General features: G+C 44.3%; 1 protein-coding gene across 2 annotated transcripts in view; it reads right to left on the bottom strand.

The window, feature by feature from the left end:
* Positions 1 to 26783, bottom strand: part of PDGFRL (platelet derived growth factor receptor like) — a 78046-nt gene that overhangs the window by 30065 nt on the left and 21198 nt on the right. The window lies entirely within an intron of this gene.

Here is a 26783-nt window from a genome sequence, read left to right as displayed (position 1 = left end):
AAAAAAAACCCAAACTCAGAAGATCTGATTAAACTATCTCATTATTATTCATAATACTTAATTTTCTATTCAAATGTACAACTAGCCATTCAGCAAATGACTGAAGGAATCAAAGGCAACAAAGCAACCAATCACTACAATTATAACTGAGAGCACCCGAGGTACACATTACTCTTTCTCAATCCCATAAGATGGTGATGATGAAACTACATACTCTAAGTGGTACTTAACATGTGGCAAGTACTGTTTTAAGCCCTTTGCACACTGGACTGATTTCATCCTCATAACAATACTGAGAGGTCAGTTCAGTTCAGTCGCTCAGTCGTGTCCGACTCTTTGCAACCCCATGAATCGCAGCACACCAGGCCTCCCTGTCCATCACCAACTCCCGGAGTTCACTCAAACTCACATCCATCGAGTCAGTGATGCCATCTAGCCATCTCATCCTCTGTCGTCCCCTTCTCCTCCTGCCCCCAATCCCTCCCAGCATCAGAGTCTTTTCCAATGAGTCAACTCTTCGAATGAGGTGGCCAAAGTACTGGAGTTTCCGTTTTAGCATCAGTCCTTCCAATGAACACCCAGGACTGATCTCCTTTAGGATGGACTGGTTGGATCTCCTTGCAGTCCAAGGGAATCTCAAGAGTCTTTTCCAACATCACAGTTCAAAAGCATCAATTCTTCTGGGCTCAACTTTCTTCACAGTCCAACTCTCACATCCATACATGACCACTGGAAAAACCATAACCTTAACTAGACGGACCTTTGTTGGCAAAGTAATGTCTCTGCTTTTCAATATGCTATCTAGGTTGGTCATAACTTTCCTTCCAAGGAGTAAGCAGCTTTTAATTTCATGGCTGCAGTCACCATCTGCAGTGATTTTGGAGCCCAGAAAAATAAAGTCTGACACTGTTTCCACTGTTTCCCCATCTATTTCCCATGAAGTGATGGGACCAGATGCTATGATCTTCGATTTCTAAATGTTGCGCTTTAAGCCAACTTTTTCACTCTCCTCTTTCATTTTCATCGAGAGGCTTTTTAGTTCCTCTTCACTTTCTGCCATAAGGGTGGTGTCATCTGCATATCTGAGGTTATTGATATTTCTCCTGGCAATCTTGATTCCAGCTTGTGCTTCTTCCAGCCCCACATTTCTCATGATGTACTCTGCATATAAGTTAAATAAGCAGGGTGACAATATACATCCTTGACATACTCCTTTTCCTATTTGGAACCAGTCTGTTGTTCCATGTCCAGTTCTAACTGTTGCTTCCTGACCTGCATATAGGTTTCTCAAGAGGCAGGTCAGGTGGTCTGGTATTCCCATCTCTTTCAGAACTTTCCACAGTTTATTGTGATCCACACAGTCAAAGGCTTTGGCACAGCCAATAAAGCAGAAATAGATGTTTTTCTGGAACTCTCTTGCTTTTTCCATGATCTAGCAGATGTTGGCAATTTGATCTCTGCTTCCTCTACTATTATTATTAGTTTGGTTAAGATATTTATTTATTCGGCTGCATCAGGGCAGCACACAGGATCTTTAGCATGCGAACTCTTAGTTGCAGCACGTAGGGTCTAGTTCCCTGACCAAGGATCGAACCCAGTCTCCCTGGATTGGGAACATGGAGTCCCAGCCACTGGACCCCCAGGGAAGTCTCAAGGTGCTATTATTTACCCATATTGTAGCTGAGCAAAATCAGGTTAGGCAACTTTTCCAAGTCAGTGTTGGAGCTGTAGGAGAAGTAGTTGAAGGTCAGTTTAAGTAATTTTCCCAGGGCCAGTTAGCTGTATGATCCCAGACATTCTGCCTTGCAGACTCTGTAATGATTTCATCGCATAAAACAGAAAGGTAAGGGAAGAAGGTGAAAACATGTCATCTAATATCCTTGCTATGCAACATGCCTTTCACATTCATGAATTATTTAGCTTTACCACATAAAAAGAACAGTGCAAGGCATCAAGGGAGATAAAGATTAGTGAGTATTTGCTTCAAGTACTTCAAGTGTGTGCACAGGCCTGTGTTTACTCTAAGCCTCCTTTTAAGAAGGTGTCAGAAAAGAATTGCTTCACCATATGCTGGGAATGGAGCCATATCAACAGAGTACAAATCCTGTGTAAGACATATCAAAGCTCAACAGTTTGTGACTTTAAAAAGATGAAAATAAATATGGATGAGGAACAAGTACAGAGCCAAATATGCAAACTGAGGAACTTCAAAGTGAATCTTGTTCCAATATCAGAAATTAAGCAATCTTCTGCCTCTCTCTCTCTCTCCAAGTTTGAATACTATTCAAGGATCTAGCCAAGCCATGAAATTAAAAGATGCTTGCTCCTTGGAAGAAAAGTTATGACCAACTATTTAACATGACAGCATATTAAAAAGCAGAGACACTACTTTTCCAACAAAGGTCCGTCTAGTCAAGGCTATGGTTTTTCCAGTAGTCATGTATGGATGTGAGAGTTGGACTATAAAGAAAGCTGAGCACTGAAGAATGATGCTTTTGAACTGTGGCGTTGGAAAAGACTCTTGAGAGTCCCTTGGACTGCAAGGAGATCCAACCTGTCCATCCTAAAGGAAATCGGTCCTGAATATTCATTGGGAGGACTGATGCTGAAGCTGAAACTCCAACACTTTGGCCACCTGATGTGAAGAACTGACTCATTGGAAAAGACCCTGATGCTGGGAAAGATTGAAGGCAGAAGGAGAAGGGGACGACAGAGGGTGAGATGGTTGGATGGCATCACCAACTCTATGGACATGAGTTTGAGTAGACTCCAGGAGTTGGTGATGGACAGGGAGGCCTGGCATGCTGCAGTCCATGGGGTCGCAGAGTCGGACACCACTGAGTGACTGAACTGAACTGAACAAGGATCTATGCAAAACCCTTGCAATATAACTACAATATTTCAATCCCAAGAGTGGTTTATGTGAAGGGATGTACAATGTGACTTGGGTCTTTTCTACTACATTGACGTATGTCAGATTTTTCTGTACTATTTATAAGGAAGTCAGGGACTTCCCTAAACCTCTGCAGTGGGGTGGGGTGGGGGGGGGTGCAGGTTCAATCCCTGATTAGGGAACTATGATCTAGAATGCTGCATGGTGTGGCCAAAGAATAAATAAAATTTTAAAATATACTTTTAAAATAAATAATTAAGAAGAAGTCATAGTCGGCATTTTTCAACTCTTTCACAGGAGCACACATACAGACGTCCCTCCAGCCCTGCCAGCCTCTCTCTTTCTCCAGTGTCCTGTCCTGGACACTGACTCCACTCTGACTGCTGGACTGGAATGTTCCCTCTCTCTTCTCATCCCCATCTCTCCCAGTCTGCTAGTGGCGTCTTTTCTTTTTGTCTCGCTTGCCAAACCATCTTATTTACAAAGGAAAAGCTCCCCTCCCGCCCTCAGAAAACAAGGCACAGATATCCCTTTAACCAGAAGCCCAAACGAGGCCTGACATGCCTGAGATGGACCACACAGAAAACCCTGTCAGGCCGTCTAGAATAACGTGCATAGCAACATGCTTAAAAGATAAGGCAGGGCTTCCCTGGTGGCTCAGTGGTAAAGAATCCACCTGCCAATGCAGGAGACGCAGGTTTAATCCCTGGCCCGGGAAGATCACACATGCCATGGAGCAGCCAAGCCCGAGTGCCACAATTGTTGAGCCTGTGCTTTAGAGCCCAGGAGCCACGACTACTGAGCCCATGTGCCCTAGAGCCCATACCCAACAAGAGAAGCCACTGCAATGCGAAGACAGTGCACCACATAGCCAAAAATAAATAAATAAAATTATATATATATATATGGCAACACAATATAAAACTCATCTCCAGACTTTTAAAGTACAAACCCTAACCCATGCCTGAGTACACTTTTAGAGAGGATCCATTCTGCAGGTTTTTTAAGTAGTTTAACTCATTTTCTTTTTCTTAGTTTTTCTCATGACAAAATAATACATGCTCATTTAATTTATAAAGTTAGAAGCCCCATGGATCAATGAAAAAAAAAAAAAGGAAGAGGTCATTGAAAATCCCAAGATACATACACTGTCAACTCTGTATTGGGGAGTCTTCCAGTTCTATAAATCAATCCTTCTAGAAGAGTGTTTCAGATGCTCTATTAAAAACCATCAAAAGTACTTTCCTGCAACTTCCCTGGTGGTCCAGTGGCTAAGACTCTAAACACCCAAGGCAGGGGACCTGGGGTTCAATCCCTGGTCAGGAAACTAGATCCCACATGCCACAACTAAGATTCTGTGTAGAAAATAAGCACATTTAAAAAGTACTTTGCCAAGGACCGCCCAGCTTTACAGCATGAGCAGCTCCCAGAAGCGAATGCCTCCATCTTGGAACCCACGGCACCTACGCTCTCCCAATGCCTCCATCAGGGACCATCCTCTCCACCCACCCCACGTCTTCACCACCCCAGACACATCAGCTTGTTTCCACTCCAGCCCTCCAGCCACCTCTTTGCCTGTGAAAGTTTCTCTTCTTTTTCCAACTGACCTAAATCGGCTTATTCTTTCCTGCTCTATTCTTAGGAAGACCTTTCATGGTTGGTGGTATTTGTAAACTGGCAGTTAAGAGCATACACGCAGTCAGATTTCCTTGGTTCAATTCTGCCTCTGCCACTTACTGACTCTGTGACCATGAATAAGTGACTTAATTTTACTGTACTCAGTTTCCTCATCTGAGACAGGGAGATAATAACAGTTCTTACCTCCTGGGTAAAAACTTAATTATGAGAATTAGTTAATAAATGTACATGATCCTGGAAGGATGCTGGCACAGAATAAGTGCTCAACACACGTTAGGGGTTATTGGGGTGCCCTAGTACACCCTAATCTAAACTTCTCATGCTCAGCACCTGATGCCTTTATCACTATACGCGTGTATATGTAGACACATGGTGGGCTTCCCCTGTGGCTCAGTGGTAAGGAATCCACCTGCAATGCAGGGGCCGCAGGTTCGATCCCTGGGTCAGGAAGATCCCCTGGAGAAGGAAATGGTAGCTGACTGCAGTATTCTTCCCTGAAAAATCCCCTGGACAGAGGAACCTGGCAGGCTATAGTCTGTGGGGTTTTCATAAACGAGTCGGACACAACCGAGCAACTGAGCACACATGCATGTAGACACACACACACACACATATGTCCTACTTTGTAGTATGTAATCTTTTCAACTTCCCATTATATTTCTCTAGTGAAATGATCTCTTCCTGGGCAGGAGGCAGGAACATGTCTCACGCTTGTCTGCGTCACCCACAACCTTCTACGTGGCATAATGTGAGGCAGACTGCAGTTACAGGTGACTGCGTGCAGAATAGAATTCATCGAGTGAAACTGAGCTGAGTAACTTGCCCAAGGGTTCTAACTCCTTGGCCTCCATGTCATATAACGTGAATTAAGTACAAGTTCCAAGGGTCATTTTGGAACCAGCAGGGACCTTAGAGATCACCTGGGTAGATGGAATGGAATCCCTGGGAAGTCCTGGAAAAGCATCCACCATACTTTCTACTGCGCACGAAAAGGAAGCATGTGTCTATTGCTTCGAATACATAACCAAATCCTGAGCAAGGGAGTGACTCAAAGCACGGGTGTGGGGGATGGCAAGAGAGAACTCAACAAATGTGCACTCACCATGTAGAGAAACTCACAGAAATAACAAGTGAATCGCTGCTGTCGTGTAATTTTGATAAGGTCGTCTTTTAAATGTGGCCACCGTATGATTCTGATTCTAACTTCACTGTGTAGAATAAGCTCATCGGCACTTCTTTGGGGTAGGGGTGGGGGGGCCAGGGAATAACCATCTCCCAGCCCTGCTGGGCTGAATGCTCATGGCCATGTCTTCAGGGAAGAATAGTCAAGGGGAGGAGGAGTGACGGGAGACAATGGAGCAAGCCTCCACCAGCCCATTCAGGAAAACAAGCTGTGGCTTACTAATGGGCTGGCACTCAGCCACAATGAGTGTGTTGTGGCCAAGTCATAATAGTGAATGCAGAGGCCCCATTCGTACCTGGCACCATGGACTCACAGCCCAGAGAGGTACACCCAATCTTGCACGCTGTCAACATATTCAAGGTGCCCATTCATGCTAGGGCCACTTAGGTGGCTTATCTTCTGAGCGAACATCAGAAACTTAAGAAAGAGACACCTTTTGGGGGGTGTTGGAACTAATCTATTTTCACTAAAAGCTTTGCAAGTTTGAGAAAGCCCCTTAGCCTCTTGGCAGGGGGGTCATCTAACCTAATCCCTCATAAAATGTAGGGTCCACGTCAAATCAGTGGTCCCCAAGCTGGCTGTATGGCACAGTCCCTCCAGGAGGTCTCTACTCTGCTCCTGGCTCTTCTTTCAGCATCTCCCCACCTTATGGCCAAGGCCTGGCCTGTAGTCAGGTAACGGATCATGCAGTGACTCAACCTGCCTCTCCAGCCTGTGCTGCGAGCTGCCTTCTCCCCACCGTGGGCAATCCCTCCTCTCCAGCACTCACAGTTGACCACGAGCTGTAACTGTATGTGGTGTGCATGGCATTCATTCCGCTAGTTCATAAGCCACTGGTGGGCAGGGCCACATCTGGTTTTCCTTCACACCCACCTTTCTGACACAGTGGACAGTCTTCCTGTATAAATTAGGCCAACAATAATTTCACCTGTCAATCCCAGGCTTCCTGCAGCTGCCCCTTCTGCTTTCGTATGCACAGTCCCTGTCCTCTGCCTCTCCCTCCACAATGCACCCCCAGCTGATGCCGCATCACAAGCCAGCCCATGAGCCACCTCCCTAAACGGAATGCACGAGAGCATGTTCTTTTGTGTCAACTTTGGTTGGCACCCAGGATTCAACATCCCTGCCTTGTCTGGTGACTAAGGCAAGTTCCTAAGGAGGAGCAGGGTTGTTACAGGGAAGGGGGAGCTTGCCCAGGGTGATCTCCCTTCGGGGCAGGTGGGGCCCCAGGTGGAACCTGAGTGCTAAGCGGTGGGTGGGGTTACGAGCAGAGCTTCAGGCTGTGAACAGCATGTGCTCTGAAAGGCAGAATCTGGGGCAAAGTCTGAACAGAGAATCTGATCGGTAACCAAACAAAGGGGCCTGTCAGGATCCTGAGGCCCCAGGGCAGAGTGAACAGGTTGGAAATGTGGGGTAGGAGTCCACACCCCATGTTCAGAGTCGATTCCCAAGGGCAGTGACCTCACACCTGCCCAGGTAGGTGGTTATCACTGTCAAGAGAGCCAAGCCCAGAAACTGGAGGCAAAACTCTGACATCATAGTTTTGCTTCCCTCCCCACCCCACCAGAAAGTGCCATTCTCTACAGCTATATATTAGGGGACATCAAGTTTCCCGTTTTGTATCTTATACTTTAATCCTCTTTTCCTGCTCCCTCCTCTGACACACCTTCCAAAATGGTTTTGTTTACATTTCGCCCATTTAAATACTTGGTGGAAATTAGCATGCTACAGCAACATCCATTTTCGTTTTTTTGCACATTAAATCTCAGACCTCAGTCCCATCCGTATGCATTTTTTTTAAGGCAGAGTTTCACTTGTAAAATACATGCAATCCCTTCATGTTATACTGTAAACAATGTTCCTTTTTGCAAGTTTCCAGAATTACCATGTATGGATGTGAGAGTTGGACTATAAAGAAAGCTGAGCACCAAAGAATTGATGCTTTTGAGCTGTGATGTTGGAGAAGACTCTTGAGAGTCCCTTGGACTGCAAGGAGACCCAACTAGTCCATCCTAAAGGAAATCAGTCCTGAATATTCATTGGAAGGACTGATGTTGAAGCTGAAACTCCAATAATTTGGCCTCTTGAGGTGAAGAACTGACTCATTGGAAAAGACCCTGATGCTGGGAAAGATTGAAGGCAGGAGGAGAAGGGGACGACAGAGGATGAGGTGGTTGGATGGCATCACCAACTCAATGGATGTGAATTTGAGTAAACCCCGGGAGCTGGTGATGAACAGGGAGGACTGGCGTGCTGCAGTCCATCGGGTCGCAAAGAATTGGACATGACTGAGCGACTGAAGTGAACTGAAGAATTACCATCAAATATAGTTTATGGCATTCCTGCAGTGTTTTTGGTTTGATGCATTGATGTTGTTATCATCATCTTACTCTATTTTAATGTTGTGCAGCACATCTGGGAAAATCAAACCTGGACTTAGCCAGAATGTTCAAGAAATGAAATGTTTCAGTTCTCTTAAAATAAGATCGGAGACTTCCCTGGCAGTCAAGTGGCTAAGACTCCACACTCCCAATGCAGGGGACAGAGGTTTAATCCCTGGTCAGGGAAATTAGATCTTGCATGCCACAAGGCCCAGTCCAAAAAAAAAAAAAAAAAAAAGATTAGGGTAAGATCAGAAAACATTTCCCACCTCCTCAAACTGAATAACGTACTTCAACCCGTTTCTCCACCATGATGAGCAGGAGCCCAAGGGCAGCTGCAGTACCAGGAGACAGGGAGTCCGGGCCTGAGTACCAATCCGCGTCGTCATGGGTGTCGAGAGAGTGTATGAGATGGAAACACATGCCTGAAACAATTTTTAAAAACAAGTTTCCTGAAAACCTGGCTGTTTTCTTGTGATCCACCTCCTTCGGGTACAGTCTTGGGAATAAAAACAGCTCCTCCTTATGGAGATGGCTTAGCACGTGCGCCCCTGCCTCACGTGTGTGACCTCATTCTTTCCCGCCAACATCGAGGCTGGCTCTATAAATGCTCGCTTCTTCCCCTGCCCCCACTCCCGCCCTGAATGGAACAGGCCGTGTTTTCCTGCAGCCTGAACGCTGCTGGAACAAGGAGTACAGCCGGGGAAGTCTCGCATCCCGTCCCGCCCCACCGATGCGTCTCTGGGGAGATGCTGGCAGGCCTGGCGCTGGAGCCATCAAGTCTGAGAAGAGAGGGCTCTATCTCTAGGGCAGAGTAAGTCCTTTGTTTAAAACCCAGTGGTTTCCTGGGGGGGTGGGGCGCTAGAAATTCATCTGAAGGTAAATATCAGAGCTTGGCTGAAACACAGACTTCCGATTCCTCCACAGCAGACTGGACCCAAAGGGGGCTTCCAGACAAGCGCAAAAGCAAAGGGGAGACACCAGGATTTTCAGGGAACCTCATATTACCTCATCTGTTCTCAGAAAATGAAGTGAAACGAGCACTGAAGGAACGTGAGTTTGAACTGAAAAAGACTCATGTAAGCATATAAAACAGATAACTGACTGGAATCTGCTGTCCAGCACAGGAAACTCTACTCGGTGCTCTGTGGTGACCTAGATGGGAAGGAAATCCAGAAAAGAGGGGATGTATGTATACATATAGCTGATTCACTTTGCTGCACAGTAGGAACTAACACAGCATTGTAAAGCAACTCTATTCCAATCAAAATTTTTTAAGAACGACACCTGCATGACAGTTTGAATGTATTCACTCCCACAGAACTGCGTATGCAAAAATGGTTCAAGCGGTAGATTTTGTGTTTATCAAATATAAATGTCAAATTGTTTGGCAAACGTAGAAGAATAAAATAAAATAAATCGAAGGGGGGAAAAATCAAACCAAAATAAACTGAAGGGGAAAAACAAAAGACCTCCTCCTCAGCGCAGGCCCAGAGTAAAAAGACAACATTTACTCAAGCTTGTGCAGATTCTTTCTCAACAGTGGGCTGTTTCTGAACACTTCTTAACATCTTTCTCTTTTGAAATGCCCCCAGACCACTCCTCCAGGCTGCTGGGAGCAGGATTAGACTGGCCGGGAGCCCACAGTCCGCTTCCTAGGTCCATCCTCCCTTTTTGTTGTCTGTGGGTGGATAAACCGCTGCTGACTTTGGCCAAGCCAACACCCAGATGCCTGCCCTTCTCTCCAGAAGCTATTTATTGTTTTCAGAGGAACCAGCCATCAAAGAGATCTCCTGTTCTCCACCCACTCCTCCGAACTTACAGTCCTTGACTGAAAAATGCTAACATCCGACCAGACACCAGAGACATCCTGAAAGCTGATGCCGGGACCTGATTTTCCAGACAGCAGCCTCAGCTTGCTTTATGAGTGCCCCAGTCAGCCTGTTTTCACTGCTGTGACCTTGCTCACTGTCTAGCCTAAATCTCCAGCATCTCCCCACTCCTACCCGGCATGGATGGTATCCCAGCCATCCTCCGCGTCACTTATCCTAAGCTGCTTCTTATTTTCTTCCTTGGCTCAGTATTGTGCCAAGAATTCCCTGGCTCTAAACTCAGGGAGTGTGTTTTGACAAGATTGCAGAAATGTTTCCAGAGAAGATGGAAATGGATGGGGTTGATCGCTCAACCCGAGGTTTCATCACACAGTCCAGGACATTCTTCTGTTAATGTTCGTTATATTATCAACAAAATGGAAGCAAAAATCAAATATATATTATATATTTAATATATATATGTGCTGTGCTGTGCTTAGTTGCTCAGTCGGGTCTGACTCTCTGTGACCCCGTGGACTGTAGCCCACCAGGCTCCTCTGTCCATGGGATTTTCCAGGCAAGAATACTGGAGTGGGTTACCATGCCCTCCTCCAGGGGATCTTCCCAACCCAGGGATCAAATCCAGGTCTTCTGCATCGCAGGCAGATTCTTTACTGTCTGAGCCACCAGGGAAGCCCATATATATAACAAATACATGTGAGTTCCAAGGGTATGTCTCTAGACCCCAGTTGGTGGAAAAGAGGTACAGGGTGCCTGCAGGGTGGATGGGTCCGCCTGAGCCTGGGCAGTGATGCTGTCTTTTCCTAGAAGACCATGAGACGGAAGAGCCCACACCCCATGCTGTATACCCTTCTGTGCTTTCTAAGTGTGTCTGTTTTACAAAGGCTTTAAGTTAATGGCTCACAATGGTCCTTAGACATCACACGAAATCCTCAGCACGCCTGACAAAGCCCTCCCTGGTCTGACTGGCTCACTGGGCAGCATCCTCTCGCCTTGCTCACCTCCTTTCTCCTCCCCTGGCCAGAGTGCCCCCATCTGTGCACCCCCGTTCAGCGCTCCTGGGGCCGCATGCTTTCTCAGCTAGAGGAAGCGCCTCGTGCTGCTCCCCCATTCTGGAACTTTCTGACATTCCTCTTCTAGCCCCTTTCGTTACCCGGTGAACTCTCAACCTTCACATACGAGCCCCAGTTTTCTCCTCCTGGATCCTGTACTTCTGCAGGCAAGGCATTCACACAGCTGTATGTTAAACTTGCTTTTTCAGTTTGAGATTAGCAGATGCAAACTATTATGTATAGAATGGATAAACAGCAAGGTCCTACTGAATAGTACAAAGGACTATATTCAATATCCTATGATAAACCATCATGGAAAATATAAGAAAAGGATGTGTGTGTGTGTGTGTGTGTGTATCTGAATCACTTTGCTTTACAGCAGAAATAAATACAATGTTGTAAATCAACTATACTTCAATTAAAAAAAGACTGAAGGCAAAAAATGTAAAATTGCTTTTTTAACAGTCTGTCTTCCTAGAAGACTAAAAGCTGTGTGGGTATAGAGGTTGTCTATCTTGCTCACCATCATACCTCCAGTGTCTGCCTAGCACGGGACCTTAAGCACCACAGAGGCAAAAAAATAATCCTTGTTGGAAAGGAGGAACAGAATTAATTAAGAAAGGGAGAGGTGGGAAGATGGATGGAAAGCAGGAGAGCTGGAAAAGGGTAGGGACGAGGAATCAGGAAACAGAGCAAAATGGTAGCAACTATTGTCAAAAAATATCTTTGCTGCTTCTGATCTCAAAAGAAGAGCGGAGATCTGAGCGGCTGGGATGGACTGAGTCAGAAACTCAAGTCTGAATCGGCTTCAGCACCTGGACATGCAGACTCTTCAGCACATTCCTCAAACTCAGAAGGACTCAGAATTGTCAATGAACTTATATGGTGTGAGTTTATACTTAACAAATGCCCACCCCTTTTTGTTTGTTGGAAAATTGAATTCTTTACTGATTAACATAGAACTTGAAACCGTGACCGCTGAATTGCCTGAAAGGATGACAGAACTTGTGTAAAGGCACAAAGAGTACAATTATTTCACCTAATCCCTCATTAGATCATGGCATCCCGTCCCATCATTTCATGGCATACAGATGGGGAAACAATGGAAACAGTGAAAGACTTTATTTTCTTAGGCTCCAAAATCACTGCAGACAGTGACTGCAGCCATAAAATTAAAAGACACTTGCTCCTTGCAATAAAATCTATGACAATAAAAGCTATGACCAACCTAGACAGCGTATTAAAAAGCAGAAACACTACTTTGCTGACAAAGGTCCATTGAGTCAAAGCTATGGTTTCTCCAGTAGTCATGTATGGATGTGAGAGTTGGACTGTGTAGAAAGCTGAGCACCGAAGAATTGATGCTTTTGAACTGTGGTGCTGGAGAAGACTCTTGAGAGTCCCTTGGACTGCAAGGAGATCCAACCAGTCCATCCTAAAGGAGATCAGTCCTGAATATTCATTGGAAGGACTGATGCTGAAACTCCAATCCTTTGGCCACCTGATGCAAAGACCTGACTCATTGGGAAAGACCCTGATGCTGGGAAAGATTGAAGGCAGGAGGAGAAGGGGACAACAGAGGATGAGATGGTTCGACTCAATGGACATGAGTTTGAGCAAGCTCCAGGAGTCGGTGATGGACAGGGAGGCCTTTGCAGTCCATTGGAAGGCAAAGAGTCAGGACTGAGCGACTGAACAACAAATCCCTCATTAGAAATGTCTCTTTTACTGAAAGGAAGAAAGTTGCAGCACAGCTCAATGGTTCCATCTAGTGGCCATTCCGATGACTTGCATTTGCCGATCTGAAGGAAGCCTCTTAGGAGAGATGCTTGGCTTCATCCACTGGGATGGTCAAAGTCCACCTTTTAGGAGGAGGCATCATTTATGGTCTTCTGACAGAGTTCTCTTCCTAAACATACCAGGATAATGCTTTAACTTTCTGATATCCAGAGTTATCCTAAATCAGTGTGAAATTTCAACTACACTCAATTCGAAGCTATCCCGGCAACACTCTGTAAAAGTATATCCTTTTCACTTCTGTTTTGAATCTTAACTTTATTAACTTTATTTATCCAAATAGACTTTTTTTGTTTAAAGAGGAAGGTGGGGGAGAGAGGGAGGAAAAGAAAAGTAGACAACAAATCTATGTTCTCTGAAGCTACAACCTCATTAAGTCAAGAGTGCCCTTCGGTCCAGGTGCCTCCCACCCGGCACATTTAAGCGCAGCGGCAGCTGTATGCTAAGAACAGAGAGGCCAGGGTTTAGACTCAGGCTGCCACCCACTGCCTTGTCCCTGGACCAGCCGTTATCATCTCAGATGGACAGTTTCCTTATCTTTAACAAAGAGAGGCTCAAGCGTGATCACCACTGAGGTCCCTTCTGGTTCTAAAGTTCAGTGGACTTGTTCCCAGAGTCACAGGTCTCACGACCACAGGGGCCTGATTTTACACCCACCCTGGGCTCAGTGCCCCCGAACCATTCTCCCACTGAAATGCTCTTGGATGAACTACAGGGCGCCAGGCCCTGAAGCGGGTGCAGGGGAAGCACCAGCAGGTGATCAGTGATCAGACACCATCTCTGTCGAGCTAACAGCCTAGCGAAGGACACAGAGCACACGATCAGGGAAGCAGTGACAGCATCGCCGGTGGAAAGGGCTCCGGGGAGGACGCCGGTGGGGCCTCGGTGACGGTGGGGGCTGAGAGCAAAGAGGGCTCCCTGGGCGAGCGGCCCGCCTGGATCTGGAGGATGGTGAGCAGCTACTCCTGTGTGTGAAGTACACGCAGGAGGACCCAAATGGGCCAAGGCCTCGGGCACCTCTGGGGATCAAAAACAGTCCATGGAGCCTGGTGTGTGGGCAACAAGAGAGTGATGTGAAAGGGGAGGGATGAAGAATGGATTGCAGGGGCCAGAGTAGGCACAGGCTTGTGGGCGTGTTAGCAGTTTCAACTCGATTCCTAGAGCAACGTAACTGCCCTTCTGAAGGGGTTAAAGCAGGAAGGCAACGTGGCCAGATATGCTTCTGTAGAAGACCTTCTCAGGGTCAAGACTGGGGCCACAGAGGTCAGTTGTGTGATGGCTCCTGTAAGTGAGACTTTGGGGCCCTGCTGCTGGGGTGGGAGGAAGTGGGGGAGATTCCAAAGATAAGGAAACGGGAGCATCAGTAGGGCACAGGAGCTGACTGGATGTGGAAGTATGAGGGAGGAGCCCAGGGTCATTCCCAGCCCCCTGGTCAAGGGCAGCTAGATGGAATTAGTGCCATTCACTGAAGTGAAGGGACACAGGAGGATGACCCGGGGTGGAGCAGTTTGTGAGCTCAGTGTTAGATGGTTATGTTTCAGAAAGGCTCAGGGAAGATCTAGGCAGGTGAGCAGGCAGCTGGGGACCCAGAGCTGAGAAGAAACATTTAATCTAATATGCGATAAATGGCAGGGGGAGGGGGCTTCTGGCCGCAGGTGGTGAAAAGAGGCGCAGGACCAACATCAGGTGTCTGGGTGTGTAGAGGATGCAGAGACAGAGAAGGAAACTGCAGAAAGGGGTCCTCAAGGTGACACCAGATGGGCAGAATATGATCCCAAGAAAGCCAAGAGGAGCATGTTCTCCTTTGCTGACTGGGGGTGGGGGCCAGACACATGGAGACTGAACAAGAGAGAGGATGCAGTTCAGGAACAAAAAAGGCAAACAACCTAATCAAAAAATGGGGGAAGACCTAAATAGACACTTCTCCAAAGAAGACATACCGATGATCAAAAAGCACATGAAAAGATGCTCAAAACCATCAATTAATGCAAATACAAACTACAATGAGGTGTCACCTCAAAGCAGTCAGAATGGCCATCATCAAAAAAATCTACAAACAAATGTTGGAGAGGGGGTGGAGAAAAGGGAACCCTCCTACACTGCTGGTGGGAATGTAAATCGGTACAGCTGCTATGGAAAACAGTATGGAGGTTCCTTAAAAAACTAAAAATAGAGCTACCATATGATCCAACAGTCCCATTCCTGGGCATATGCTCAGAGAAAGCTATAATTCAAAAAGATACATATACTCCAATGTTCATAGCAGCACTATTTAAAATATCCAAGACATGAAAGCAACTTAAGTGCCCATCAACAGAGAAATGGATAAAGATGTAGAATTTTTAAATACATATACACACACATATATACACAGAATGGAATATTAGCAATAGAAAGGACAAAAAAATTACCATTTGTAGCAACATGAATGGACCTCAGTTCAGTTCAGTTCAGTCGCTCAGTCGTGTCCGACTCTTTGCAACCCCATGAATCGCAGTACACCAGGCCTCTCTGTCCATCACCAACTCCCGAGTTCACTCAAACTCACGTCCATCGAGTCAGTGATGCCATCCAGCCATCTCATCCTCTGTTGTCCCCTTCTCCTCCTGCCCCCAATTCCTCCCAGCATCAGGATCTTTTCCAATGAGTCGACTCTTCGCATGAAGTGGCCAAAGTATTGGACTTTCAGCTTTAGTATTCCTTCCAATGAACACCCAGGACTGATCTCCCTTAGAATGGACTGGTTGGATCTCCTTGCAGTCCAAGGGACTCTCAAGAGTCTTCTCCAACACCACAGTTCAAAAGCATCAATTCTTCGGCGCTCAGCTTTCTACACAGTCCAACTCTCACATCCATACATGACCACAGGAAAAACCATAGCCTTGACTAGACAGACCTTTGTTGGCAACGTAATGTCACTGCTTTTGAATATGCTATCTAAGTTGGTCATAACTTTCCTTCCAAGGAGTAAGCGTCTTTTAATTTCATGGCTGCAGTCACCATCTGCAGTGATTTTGGAGCCCCAAAAAATAAAGTCTGACACTGTTTCCACTGTTTCCCCATCTATTTCCCATGAAGTGATGGGACCAGATGCCATGATCTTAGTTTTCTGAATGTGGAGCTTTAGGCCAACTTTTTCACTTTCCTCTTTCACTTTCATCAAGAGGGTCTTTAGTTCCTCTTCACTTTCTGCCATAAGGGTGGTGTCATCTGCGTATCTGAGGTTATTGATATTTCTCCTGGCAATCTTGATTCCAGCTTGTGCTTCCTCCAGCCCAGCGTTTCTCATGATGTACTCTGCATATAAGTTAAATAAGCAGGGTGACAATGTACAGCCTTGACGTACTCCTTTTCCTATTTGGAACCAGTCTGTTGTTCCATGTCCAGTTCTAACTTGCTTCCTGACCTGCATATAGGTTTCTCAAGAGGCAGGTCAGGTGGTCTGGTATTCCCATCTCTTTCAGAACTTTCCACAGTTTATTGTGATCCATACAGTCCAAGGCTTTGGCATAGTAAATAAAGCAGAAATAGATGTTTTTCTGGAACTCTCTTGCTTTTTCCATGATCTAGCAGATGTTGGCAATTTGATCTCTGGCTCCTCTGCCTTTTCTAAAACCAGCTTGAACATCTGGAAGTTCATGGTTCATGTATTGCTGAAGCCTGGCTTGGAGACTAGTGTGTGAGATGAGTGCAATTGTGTGGTAGTTTGAGCATTCTTTGGCATTGCCTTTCTGAAAACTGACCTTTTCCAGTCCTGTGGCCACTGCTGAGTTTTCCAAATGAAAGGACCTAGAGAATGTCATACTGAGTGAAGTAAGTCAGACACAGACAACTATCATATTTTATAACTTATACGTGGAATCTAAAAAAAGGGGCACAAATGAACTTATTTACAAAATAGAAGAAGAGTCACAAATGTAGAAAATGATTTTGTGGTTACCTAGGTGGTGGGGGGAAGGGAAGAAATGATAAATTGGGAGACTGAGATTGAAATATACACACTACTATATTTAAAATAGATAACTAATGAAAACCTACTGTATAGCACAGGGACCTCAGTTCAATGCTCTGTAATGAACTATATGGGAAAAGAATCTAAAAAAGAGTAGAAATATGAAATAGTATAATGACTCACTTTGCTGTACAGCAGAAACTAACACAACACTATAAATCAATTATACTTCAGTAAAAATTTTTTTTAATAAAAGAAAGAAAAAGAACAAGATAGAAAGCCCAGAGATAAACTCACACACCTATGGGTATTTTATTTTTGACAAAGGAAGCAAGAATATACAATGGGGCAAAGAGAGCCTCTTCAATAAGTAGTGCTGGGGAAACTGGACAGCTGCATGTAAAAGAATGAAATTAGAACACTTTCTAACACCACACACAAAGATGAACTCAACATGGGTTAAAAACCCAAATGTAAGACCAGAAACTGTAAAACCCTTAGAGGAAAACATAGGAAGAACACTCTATGACATAAATCACAGCAAGATCCTCTATGACCCACCTCCTAGAGTAAGGGAAATAAAAACAAAAATAAACAAGTGGGGCCTAATTAATTAAAAGCTTTTGCACAGCAAAGGAAACTATAAGCAAGGTGAAAAGACAACCCTCAGAATGAGAGAAAATAAAAGCAAATGAAAAAACTGACAAAGGATTAATTTCCAAAATATACAAGCAGCTCATACACGTCAATACCAGAAAAACAAACAACCCAATCACAAAATTGGAAAAAGACCTAAACAGACATTTCTCCAAAGAAGACATACAAATGGCTAATAACCACATGAAAAGATGCTCAACATCACTCATTATTAGAGAAATGCAAATCAAGACTACAATGAGATATCACCTCACACGGGTCAGAGTGCTCATCATCAAAAAGTCTACAAACAGTAAATGCTGGAGAGGGTGTGGAGAAAAGGGAACCCTTTTGCACTGTTGGTGGAAATGTAAATTGATACAGCCACTATGGAAAATGGTATAGAGATTCCTTAAAATTCTAGGAATAAAACCACCATCTGACCCAGAAATTCCAGGCCTAGGCATATACCCTGAGGAAACCAAAATTGAAAAAGACACATACATCCCAGTGTTCATTGCAGTACTATTTACAATAGCTAGAACATGGAAGCAACCTAGATGTCCATCAAAGGATGGGTGGATAAAGAAGCTGTGGTACATATGTAATGGACTATTACTCAGCCATAAATAGGAATGCATTTGAGTTCTAATGAGGTGGATGAACCCAGAGCCTATTATACAGAGTAAAGTCAGAAAGAGAAAAACAGATATCATATGCTAATGCATATATATGGAATTTATAAAGATGATACTGAAGAAATTATTTGCAGGGCAGAAGTGGAGAAACAAATATAGAGAACAGACTTATGGACACGATGCGGGGGGAGAGGTGGGATGTATGCAGAGAGTAACATGGAAACATACCGTATGTAAAAAAGACAGCCAATGGGAAGTCGCTGTATGACTCAGGGAACTCAACCCCAGGCTCTGTACCAACCTAGAGGGGTGATGGGGAGGCAGGTGGGAGGGTGGGGACATATGTGTACCTATGACTGATTCACGTTGATGTCTGGCAGAAACCAACACAATACTACAAAGCAATTATCCTTCAATTAAAAATTAAAAAAGAAAGAAAAAGATAGAGGGGGTTGGCCAGAGGGCACATGAGGGCCAAAGTAGGGCTTCTTCATATGGAAACTTACAGAAAGGACCTCATTTAGGAGTGAGGGGTCGGGGTAGGGGGGGATTGAAGACTCCGAATAGGAGGCGGTAACTGTCTTAAGGCTCCTGAGAAGGTTTGTAAGGGTGAGATCCAGGTCTCAGGGGGAGCTTCAGCCTTTGTCAAGAGGAGAGATCCCCCCTCCACTATAATCGTAGGAGCAGGGAAGGGGAAAGAGTGATGAGCACAGGGAGGCAAGTCTAGGGCTCCAATCTCTCAGGGCCTTGGCGAGAGTTGCACTAGCGGAGAGTGAAAGAGATGGGGAAGATCAGAGGTTTAAGAAGAGAGAAATCGTGAGCTCTCTAGAGAAACAGACGCAGCTTTGTCGGGCGTGGGGACGTGACCGCAGACTAACAGCACCCGTGGGGCCAGCTGTGCCGTTTCCTCCAGCTGTGCTCAGGGTTCACATGTTGACGAGGGGAGGGAGGTGAACAGGTTCATCTGGGGTTGGAAATTTCCAAGTGGGGATGAAAGAAAACCAGAGGGCAAAATAACTTACTGGGGACGCGCTCAAGCGTTTAGTAGAAATGACAGGCTTTGGAACCTAAGATGAAGAGAGAAGCGGAGACAGAGGGGGCAGGTGGATAAAGAGCAGGGAGATAGAGAGGGTCACCTGACTCCTGGCTCCTGGGGTCACGGGGCTGGATCCCAGTGGCTCAGCCTCCTTGACATAAAATAATGTTCACACTTTGTCGTTCCCTCCCCAGGAATGTAGAGACAAACATTGGCACTAAGTGTAATGATCTTAAAATGTGCAGTGAATGCGTGATTGAAAACTGACTTCTGACATGACCACTAAACCCCCGGGGAACCCAAACACTGTCTCCTGACTTCTGGTGTATGTCAGGCACTCTTCAAGGTGCCGGGAATCTGAGGATGAACCCATCAGATGTGGGATTTACCCTCAGCGGGCTTAGGATTTCACGGGGGAAGAGGGACACAGGCTCAGATTTCAAAGAATTGCTCAATTAAATCAAAGTGGGAAAGGCATGTGGAAACTTACCTGGATCCTCCGTATCAGAAGCCACATCAGCGGTGCACAGTTCCCTGACTTGTACTACTCCTGGTCAGAATGAACTGTTCCAAAAGATCACTTGGATTATTGTACGTGAGAAATATGCGTTGCCTAGTAACAATTAGGTACAACTTATTGAACATTATAGAAAATGGACGGAGGAAATGAAAATGCTCCTCCTGCCATGGACAGAGGAGCCTGGTAGGCTGCAGTCCATGGGGTTGCTAAGAGTCGGACACGATTGAGCAACTTCACTTTCACTTTTCACTTTCATGCATTGGAGGAGGAAATGGCAACCCACTCCAGTGTTCTTGCCTGGAGAATCCCAGGGACGGCGGGGCCTGGTGGGCTGCCGTCTATGGGGTCGCACAGAGGTGGACACGATTGAAGCAACTTAGCAGCAGCAGCATTGAACATTTACCATTGGGCCAGGCAGCATTTGGATCTCGCAGGTGGCGCTAGTGGTAAAGAACCCACCTGCCAATGCTGGAAACACAAGAGACACAGATTCAATCCCTGGGTTGGGAAGATCTCCTGGAGGAGGGCATGGCAATCCACTTCAATATTCTGGCCTGGAGAATCCCCATGGACAAAGGAGCCTGGTAGGCTACAGTCCATGGGATCACAAACAGTTGGACACCACTGAAGCGACTTAGCACGCAGGCAGCATTTACTAAGGATAGTATTAGTTCCCCAGGGCTTCTCAGGTGGCGCTAGTGGTAAAGAATCCTCCTGCCAATGCAGGAGCCACAAGAGACGTGGGTTCAATCCCCAGGTCGGGAAGATCCCCTGGAGGAGGGTAAGGCAACCCACTCCAGTATTCTTGCCTAGAGAATCCCATGGACGGAGAAGCCTGGTGGGCTATGGTCATAGGGTCGCAAAGAGTTGGACACTATTGAGTGTGCGCACGCACACACACACACACACACAATATATATTATTTCCACATTCCAGATGAGGAAACTGAGTTCTAGGGAAATTATTGATCAAAGATCACTTTGCAGGTTAGTGGGAAAGGTGGGATTCCAATTCAGCTGTGCCTTAGCCCGATCTGTTTTCATAACAAGCTCCTGCTTCTGGTCAGAAGATTAAATGAGGGCAAATGTGGTAGCCTGCAAACTTGGTTCCAGAAAGCCACCCAAATTGGTTAAAATGACCAGGCTTTCACAAAGCCGGAAAGAGCTCACTCCACAGGGAAAGAAAACACAGGTTGAATACCTCTCTATCCAAAGGCACCATGTCCCGGGAAAGATGTCAAGAGCTGATTAGATGAATCTCTGGTGTCAAATAAATCATGATTGTGTTGTTGTTTGATACAGAGTTCTGACTCAATGTTTTTCACATTTTTCACATTTTTCCATAAAGTCCTTGGGGGCCCACATCTGTCTTTATTTTCTCATAAAGCCCTAACTGTGCTTTGAATAAATCCCATTTAATGTGAAGTCAAACTTGTTTTTTTCAGTTCCAGGATAGTTCTCTTTGATTTACATCCATATTTACTTCACTTTGAGTCCTTAAAATGTTTTCAAACACATTTTGACTAATATAACTTTGAAAATACTCTTAGAAAACATGAAATATTCAAGGGCTAAATCATTGAGGTTTAGGATAGTTTGTGTAAGTCAAAGGCTAGCTGTTCAGAAAAATTTAAATCAGCTCAATTCTGGTTTTTTAACAAAGTGTGTAAGTTTGACTTTGGTAAATTAAGTCATTTAAAAGGTATATGGTAGTAAATCTTGGCTTCCCAGGTGGTGCAGTGGTAAAGAATCCACCTGCCAATGCAGGAGATGCAAGAGACATGGGTTCGATTCCTGGGTTGGGAAAATCCCTTGAAGAAGGAAATGGCAACCCACTCCATATTCTTATCTGGGAAATCCCATGGACAGAGGAGCCCGGCAGGCTACAGTCCATGGGGTCACAAAGACTTAGACACAACTGAGTGATTGAACACATACATACACACAATAAATCTTGCCAAATCTCTTCCAAGCAACACACACACACGTGTCAATTGTGGAAATGAAAATGAGAAAAACTATCTCATTCTCTCACCCTCCACTCCTTGTCTAACCCAATAATCTTTCAGGAAAAACTCTACATGGTCATACCACGTGAAGCCAGAAGGGTATCTTCAGAATAAAATGTGAGAGACGACTTAGTCCAAAAGGTTAGACAGATGGAGAGATATTTCTTATACACATACATTATTTATTCTCCAAGATATGTGTGCGAAAAAAAGGGAAAGATTGTCATTCAGTTATTCAATAGATAAAGCTAAATGCCAAGCATGCAGCTAAGTCTCAGTGAAAAACACAGATTAAAAAAAGGAGATAAAAGTGTGAAGAGTATTGAAAAAAAAGGGCATGTCAGGGGCCATGAGGATATAAACCCAGGGAGGCCTGACATGAACTTCCCGGAGGAAATCAGCCAGGTGAAGAGGGGCCGTGAGTGGTCCAGACCATGAAAGCAGCAAGTTTTAAGCCTCCAAGAGATTGGTGCCTTTGACCACGTCACAGGAACTTGGACCAATGAAAGCAAAGACACTAATCTAGAGACAGGTGTTGGGTGGGGGGGATCAGGGAGGGTCTCAGAGTCCTGTGAGGATGTTGAACTTCCTCCCCAGTGGAGGCCCACTGAGTGTTAAGCAGGGGATTGTCACAATCAGACGTGCATTTTTTAAGCATCACTCTAGGTGCAGTGAGGAGGATGGTGGAGGACCAGCCTGGGTGTGGTTACTGCAAGACTGGTGGTGATGAAGGGTAATGTGCCTGGGACTGGGGGAGTGACACCAGAGATGGCAAGAGGACAAATTTACGGCTCCTAAGAAAGTGGTGGTATTCCAAGCATCTCCTCTGACCACAACAGCATGGAACTAGAAATCAACCACAGGAAAGGAAATTAGAAAAAAATGATCACATGGAGACTAACCAACATGCTACTACAAAACCAGTGGGTCAACGAGGAAATAAAAAAGGAAATTAAAAAAATACTCTGAGACAAACAACAGTGAAGACACCACCCAAAATCTATGGATGCGATAAAAGGGGTTCTTAGAGGGAAGGTCATAGTGATGCAGGTCTTCACGGGAGAAATCTCCAACGACCTAACCTACCACTGGAAAGGGCTCGAAAAAGAAAGACAAGCAAAACCTAGCGTCAACAGAAGGAAAGAAGTAATAAAGATCAGGGAGGAAATGAAGAAAACAGAGATTTAAAAACAGTAGAAACAAATCAATTAAACCAAGAGCTGGTTCTTTGAGAGGGTGAACACAGCTGACAGCTCTGTGATCAGACTCACCAAGAAGAAAAGAGAGAGACCCAAAGAAGCACAATGAAAATGGAGCACAGAAAAAACCATAAGAACATGCTGTGAACAAATTTGACAACCTAGAAGAAATGAAAAAACTTTCTAGAAACATACAGCCCACCAAAATTAAACCAAGAAGAAATAGATAATTTGAACAGGTCAATCACTAGAAGTAAAATAGCATCTGTAATTGTTTTCTTTTTTTTATAATTCCCTATAAACAAAAGCCCAGGGACAGATGGCTTCACAGGTGAATTCTACCAGGGATACAAAAAAGAACTTACACTGATTCTTCTCAAACTCTTCTAAAAGACTGAAGAGGAGGCAACACTCCCCAAAACATTCTACAAAGCCACTATCACCCTGATAAAGATGCCACCAAAAAAGAAAATTATGGTCAATATCTTGATGAATATAGTTGCAAAAATTCTCAACAAAATATCAGCAAACCAAATTCCACAACATATAAAAATATCATACACCATGACTGTAAGGCGCGTGCAGAGACAAAGAGAGTGAGCCGAGCTGTCAGGCAAGAAAAGGAAATTTCTTAGAGGGAAAACGAGAGGGTGACTGGCCCTTGAGAAGAACCAGTGTCCTCCCTTTCTGACGGGGTCTTTCTTATACCCCCGCCAGTGAAAAATCTCTGAAGGGGTGGTTAATTTTTAGCCTGTAGCTGAATCCTGCAATCACGTGGCTGGAGGTCTAGAATCTGGTGTGGTCACATAGCCTTGAGAAGGTAGGTGCCAGCGGGAAAATAGAATGTTGTTTGGGCAGTTTGGTCAGTTCCAAGGGTCACCGTGACTTTATTCAACATAACGAGCCATTTCAACTATGAGCCCCCACGTAGGCCCTATCAATGACCAAGTGGGATTCATCCCAAGTTCACAAGGATGGTTCAATACATGCAAATTAATCAATGTAATATACCTCATTAACAAAAGAAAAGTTAAAAAAAAACACACGATCATCTCAATAGATGCAGAAAAAGCCTGACAAAATTCAACATCCATTCATGATAAAAATTCTTACCAAAGTGGGTATAGAAGGGACATATCTCAACATAGTAACAGCCTTTTATGACACACTCACAACCAATATAATACTGAGTGGTGAAAAGCTGAAAGCCTTCTGGCTAAAATCTGGAACAAGACAAGGATGCCCATTCTCACCAGTTCTATTCAACACAGTATTGGAAGTCATAGCCACAGCAATCAGACCAAAAAAAGAAAAGAAATAAAAGGTATCCAAATTGGAAAGGAAAGAGGTAACATTGTCAGTATATTCAGATGACATGATACTAAGTATAGAAAACACTAAGGACTCCACACAAAAACTGCTAGATCTAATAAATGAATTCAGCAGAGCAGCAGGATACAAGATTACCATTCAGAATCCATTGCGTTTCTTTACACTAACAATGAAATATCAGAAAGGGAATGTAAAAAAAAAAAAACAAAAAACCTTTAAAAATCATACCAGGACTTCCCTGATGTCCAGTGGTTAAAAAGCTGCTTGCCAATGCAGTAGACTTGGGTTTGCCCCTCTTCTGGGAAGACTTCCCATGCTGCAGGGCAATGAAGACTGCACCGCCACTACCGAGCCTGCATGCTGCAACTCGCGAAACCCGCGAGCCTGGAGCCCGCGCTCCGCAACAAAAGAAGCCACGCACAAGCCCGCACATCGCATCCAGAGTAGCCCCCACCCGCCAAAGCCAGAGAAAGCCCGCATGCAGCAACGAAGACCCAGCACAGCCCCAAATAAATAATTTTCAAGTAATCATACCAAAAAATAAAATATCTAAGAATAAATCTGACCAAAGAGGTGAATGACTTGTACATGGAGAACTCTAAAACACTAGTAAAGGAAATTAAAGAGGATTCAAAGAGATGGAAAGATATCCCACGCTCTTGAATTGGAAGAATATTGTTAAAATGGCAGTACTACCCAAATCAATCTATAGATTTAACGCAATTCCTACCAAATTGCCCATGAAGTTTTTCACAGAGCTAGAACAAATAATCTCCAAATTTATATGGAACCATAAAAGACCCAGAATTGCCAAAGCAATCCTAAAAAAAAAAAGCAGGAGGCATAACTCTCCCAGACTTCAGACAATACTACAAAGTTAGAGTAATCAAAACAGTGTGCTAACTCAAAAAGACACATGTACCCCAGTGTTCATTCCAGCACTGTTTACAATAGCCAGGACATGGAAATAACCTAGATGTCCCTCAACAGATGAATGAATAAAGACGTGGTACATATATACAATAGAATATTATTCCGCTATAAAAAGGAAAGAAATGGAGTCAGTTGGAGTGATATGGATAAATCTAGAGCCTGTCACACAGAGTGAAGTCAGCAGGAAAAAAACAAATATCATATACTAAGGCATAGTTATGGAATCTAGAAAATGGTACTGGGGAAGCCATTTTCAGGGAAGTAACAGAGGTGCAGACACAGAGATCAGAGTTGTGGACACGAGTGGAGGGGGAGGACAGGGTGGGAAGACTTGAGACAGTAGCACTAACATATGCACTATCCTGTGTAAAAGAGAGAGCCAGCGAGAAGCTTCTGTATCGCAGGGAGCTCAGCCCAGGGCTGCGTGATGACCTAGAGGGTGGGATGGGGGTGGGGGTGGGGGATGGATGGGAGGGAGTCTCAAGAGGGAGGGGATATACGTATAGATATGGCTGATTCACATTTTACAGCAGGAACTAACACATTAATGTAAAGTAATTACATTCTAATTTAAAATTTTTTTTAAATAAAAACCACCATATGATATTGATACAAAAACAGACATATGCATAAAAGAAACAAAACAGAGAGCCCAGAAATAAATCCACACACCAAGTTGAATTAATCTTGACAAAGGAGGCAAGAGTATAAAATTGGAGGGGGAAAAAACACCCAGTCTCTTCAGGTGGTACTGGGAATGTTGAACAGCTGCATGTACATCAATGAAGTTAGAACATACCATCACACCATGCACAGAAATAAACTCAAAATGCCTTAAAGACTTAAACATAAGACATGACACCATAACACTTCTGGGTGAGAGCACAGGCAAAACATTCTCTGACATAAGTCACACCAATGTTTACTTAGGTCAGTCTCCCAAAGCAACAGAAATAAAAACAAAAATAAACAAATAAGATTCAATCAAACTTGCAAACTCTTCCATAGCAAAGAAAACCATTAAAAAGTGAAAACATAACCCAAGGAATGGGAGAAAATATTTGCAAGTTATACAGCCGACAAAGGCTTAATCTCCAAAATATACAAACAACTCATACAACTCAAGAACAAAAAGTAAACAACCCAATTGAAAACTGGACAGAAGATCTTAATAGACATTTCTCCAAGAAGACATACAGATGGCCAGGAGGCACATAAAAAGATGCCCAACATCACTAATTATTAGAGAAATACCAATCAAAACCACAATGAGGTACCACCTCACACTGGTCAGAATGGCCATCATTAAAATGTCTACAAATAACATGTTGATATATGACAGAAAACCACAAAATTCTGTATGGCAATTATCCTTCAGTTAAAAAAATAAAGTGGCAAAATAAGTCTACAAATAACAAACACTGGGGTGGGTGTGGAGAAAAGGGAACCCTCCTACATTGTTGGTGAAAATGTATGTTCAAAAGCAATTCATCTCCGGTCAAATTCCTCATAGCAATCTCCCCTTCATCGGTTTTTTATCACAATTACTTTAACAATAACATGAAGCATTGAGTCCATTATTTTTTCCAATATGAATTCTTAAATGTCTACCTCTATACATCACAGTTTCAACTATCTGTCATATGGCTTCCTATAACAGTTCATTGTTTAACCAGTGTTGGTAGAATTTGCAATAATTTTAATGGGGTGAAGAAATAAAATCAGTGGCTTTTGCTCACTGAGCTTCTGTTTT

The sequence above is a fragment of the Bubalus kerabau genome, chromosome 2 (genome assembly GCF_029407905.1).
Source record: "Bubalus kerabau isolate K-KA32 ecotype Philippines breed swamp buffalo chromosome 2, PCC_UOA_SB_1v2, whole genome shotgun sequence".
Lineage (NCBI taxonomy): Eukaryota > Metazoa > Chordata > Mammalia > Artiodactyla > Bovidae > Bubalus > Bubalus kerabau.
The sequence above is the reverse complement of the archived record's forward strand: the minus strand, read 5'-3'. Positions and strand labels throughout refer to the sequence as shown.